This window comes from Pyxicephalus adspersus, chromosome 1, assembly GCF_032062135.1.
Source record: "Pyxicephalus adspersus chromosome 1, UCB_Pads_2.0, whole genome shotgun sequence".
Classification (NCBI taxonomy): Eukaryota; Metazoa; Chordata; class Amphibia; order Anura; family Pyxicephalidae; genus Pyxicephalus; species Pyxicephalus adspersus.
The window spans coordinates 116,617,597-116,621,963 of record NC_092858.1 but is presented as its reverse complement, the minus strand read 5'-3'; the positions used below and the strand labels follow the sequence as shown (position 1 = coordinate 116,621,963).

Sequence of the window (4,367 nt, the reverse complement as noted above, 5' to 3'; positions counted from 1 at the left end):
CTCTATCTATCCATCCAGCCATCATTCTCAATCTATTCAACCATTTCCTCTTTCTCTATGTCTATCTCATGCACATTCATGAATCTCTATGTAGCGGTGACAAAACCCAACATAAAAGAGCATTATCCTCACCAGCTGTGTCCTACTTTGGACTTTTTTATCATGGAGACTCAGTACATATGGCTAATTGACTCTCCATTTTCTGCTATGCTATCCTTTTCCTCTCCAGGTATTTTTCCCCACAGAAGCATTCTTCAATCACAGCTTGTGTCATTCCCTAAGGAGGGAGGGAAAAGGCACAGCCTGACAACATAGGCATGTGAGGAATAGGGGGACAGACAGGAAAGATGAGAGGCAGAATCAGTGTAAGGCAGAGCAGGCATGTTCACAGCTGTGACAGAACAGGAAAGAGAAGTGCAGCAGAAACCAGCTCCCAGCAAGATAATGTAATATGTTTCCACCTCACCCGACTTAAACTTAAAAAGCCAACATGCAGCTGCTAGAATTCAGCTAAACCTGGAACTATTGGTGAGTAGAGGAATTTGTTTTTTGTATAAAGCCTTTAACCTCCTATAGTCTGAGTTCTTCCATTAGTTAGAGGACTGTACATCACAATGTCTGAAGAATTCCTTCATTCCAAGGGCATCAGACATCCAAAATCTGTTGTGGTCCACTCTGCCATCAGACCTCAGTAATTGTATTTATTCCTGATATCAGTTTAATAAAATTATTTCTGTATATGCAGTTCATGGCTGTAGACAGTGCCTGGTAGTCCCAAGAGTCATTAGATGTGAACCTACTGTACGGTTTAGGACATAAAAGACACAAATGCCATTTGCTAGAAATGAATATTAAATATGATCATTTAATTAATTGGAAATGCTGTCTATGATCTATGATTACGCACACTGTATTTTATGTTGATCTATAAATTGATAATATTTTTTAACTTGGCATGTCAAATATTTCTCACTCTAATGTTGAGTGATAATTGCCTGGAATTGTTCATCAGAATTGTTGCCCCAATAATGGTGGTTTAGATGAATGTATGAATAAAAATCTAGGAAGCAAACAAAACTGAATTAAACAGGATTAATCGTGGTCTGATGTTTTAAATCGGTAGGATAAAAGCAGATTAGATGGGACCAAGCTGCTCTCATCTCTCATCAGGGTCTGTGTGTATGAGTAATTGTTATTAACACCTACACTCTTGTTGTGATGACTTTGACATTTTTCCAAAAGATGATTTTATGATGTGAGTTTGACATCACAATCTCCCCAGTTCATATTAAGGGCTGAGTTATCATAAAAAAGATACATATCAATGGATGCATTTCCTACCGCTGTAGGTTGAGAAGAGATAAAATCAGATATTTCTGTTCACGCTCTTATGGGTTTCTATCTCCTGCAGATAAGACTGGGAGTTCTCTGATTAAAAAATTTGTATTGTGGGTTACTTTACTAGAGCTTCTCATTTAACCCCATAGTGCATGTTAAAATACCTAGCTGTCATGTAAGTACAATATGTGTTAAACCGCAACCTAACAAGTAAATATCATCAGACTGAGAATGATTAATCTGACCAATAGTAATATTTACATGTATATGATTTGATCTTCAACATAGTCTTAGTATAGACATCATTTATTGTAAAATTGCTGAAATCATTGTTAAACTTACTTACAGTTTCCTTAAAAGAATAATATATACTTTACATTTACCCTTGTAGCAGCTTTCCACATTTGACATGCTCAAAGTTCTCGGTATATGTGATATAATACTGGTTATTTGTTATATAAGTGCAGGTTTAGTTACATTTATCCACAAAAAGTACAGTATAGCTTTTTAACTGGAGGAGGCTAAAAAGACAACTGACATTGGCTCCAGGTTTCCTACACAGTGATAGATTCACATTACTCACATTTATTATAGAACATTCAACTGTTAAAGAAAAAGAATAGGGAAACTTTTTAGCTCAAAGTATATAAACAAAAGGATACACCCTGCCATGTCCCAATTTTTAGGAATGTAAAACATTAATATGCAAAATTGACAAAAGTGGTTAAACAAGTGGTTTTTTTTTACTACTTTTAAATTATATAAGCTTTTCAAAATTACAAAAGCAATATAATAGAGCTGGATAAAAGCTTTAGACAAAAATAAAGTTTTATAGATAAATATGGCATTTTTTTCATAGGGGTGTAAATATATTTACCCAAAATAAAGTAACAACCCAGAAAGAAAGAGGGACAGAGAGGTTGAAAAAGATCACTCCAAAGCAGAGCCAGTTGGGTGCTTTATGTAATCATGAAGGTGTTTTCCTAATATTAAAGAAAAAACATTTTTCTTTGACTTTAAATTTATGCTTGCATTCATACTAACATTTCTTCGGTGTAGAGGCACGCTGGCATAAAAAATTTATACCAGATTTGCTTAAATAGAGCCAGCATCATCAACAAATTTAGGAAAGCAACATGAAACTAGTAAAGTTTACTGAGACTGATTTTTTATCTGTAATGAACTTAAGACATGAGTCATATATTTATTATTTTGCTTTTTTACACATTAAAAATTGAAAAAAAAATTGAAAAAGTAGGTGAGAAAAGACACCCTTCAGGTTTGTTGTTATGAAAAAAACAATCAAAACACGTTGAAGTATAGTATCATTATCGCAATGTCAGGACTCATATCAGTGAAACAGCATTTGAAATCTGTGAATTTACCTGAGCAGCTCTGGGCTTGTAAATTATGCTTTAGATTCCACCTTATTGTTTGCGTAGAGAATATGAGTGATGAGTATAAACCAAGCTTAAAAGGCACCTTTTAGTACAGAATGGAGGTGTAAATAAATGTTTTCTGTCCCAATTTGTAATAAATGTCCATATGCTTCACTGTAAATTCCATAGTTTTACATGCTGCATAGTACAGCTTTTGCTCTATTTCCAATCAAATATGAGACCTACCGGTAAGCATCCCATTTTTGTTGTACCAGTGTTGTTTTCAACTCTATGTGATTCCTAACATTGAGATACTGAGCCTGATTTCTTAAAACTCTCAAAGGCTAGAGAGGATACACTTTCATCAGTGAAGCTGGGTGATTTAGCAAACCTGGAATGATTCTGTTCCAAGATTTAAAACACATTTACTAAGAAAATTTCCAGACTGCAAACAATTACTGATTGGCTTTTGAATATGCTAGTTGCCTGGTTGTTGTTTGTTGTTGTTGTTTTAGTAATAATTTTTAAATCACTGACTAGAACAAGTAGCCAATTTAGCATTTTTGATGTCACTGCATGCATATTTCAGGTTATTACATCACAAAAGATTAGGCCAGAAGTGAAGTACTTTTGTCAGGCAACCATTATTTTTAAGGTAAATTCCAGTATCTGTATTTTTCTTGGGAATTATTTGCTGTAAAATGTTCTGTTGTTAGCTTTGTTTTTAGGCCAGCCTATTGTTGAATCTAGTAAATTTCATGAAAATAAAACATGATTTTGATTTACTGCCACAACACAAAAGGATACAGGCGACTAAAGCATAGCAGTCCCCCCAAGGGTTTTAAGCAATACAGAAGTGACCTGGATTTAAGCTTTACTCTGTTCCTCCTCCTCTAGTCACAATAACCCTTTTGCTGCCAGAAACATCTGTAATGCTTTAAATTTTATTTACTGCATTCCCTCATATATACAGCTGGATGCCAGCTTCCTGCATAGTAAACTTGGTATAGTGCCTATTCCTGTTTTCCTATGAATGCTGACACATTTGTATAGTATTTTTTATTTGTTTGCAAGGCTTAGTTTCTGTTCGTTCATGCTCCCCATGTACCGCGTGGTTAGTTCATGTAGGCGTAGGTTGCTTGGTAACAAGAACTCATCTAGCTGAGTGCTAACAAACGGCTAGATAGGTGCTATACACACAATGCTGTGATTAACCCTCTATTTCCCAACTACATCCCAATTAAAGAATAGTTAAGCGAATATAATTTCTCAAGTTTAAATAGTTTTTTTTTTTTTTTAATTTTTAGTTCTTTACCAGGATTTTTTATGGTAATACAATTCGTGTAGTAATGTCTTGATCTTTCCTTCTTACACACAAAAATAAATGTGTAGGTAACTGTTTTATTAGAGAAATGTAACAAATGTATGGTCAGAATATAATTTTTTCCAATAAAAATCAGTTTTTGTCATTTGGGAAAACAAAAATCATGAGAACACACTACCCTGTTTCCCCTATAAAAGGGCACTGTCCTATATTTTTTTGAAATGCCAAAATATGCCCTAGGTCTTATTTTCAGGGGGATGTCTTATTTTTCCATGAAGAAGACTACAGTACACATTTATTGTTGAAAATCACTCATGTGCCATTGA

At 34.4% G+C, this 4,367-nt stretch overlaps 1 protein-coding gene across 1 annotated transcript in view; it reads left to right on the top strand.

The window, feature by feature from the left end:
- Positions 1 to 246: 246 nt before the first annotated feature.
- The window catches only part of KLHDC8A (kelch domain containing 8A), a gene marked incomplete in the record, with an annotated part of 31,827 nt that continues 27,706 nt past the window's right edge, over positions 247 to 4,367 (top strand). Inside the window, 1 exon segment of the mRNA XM_072424982.1 lies at positions 247 to 528.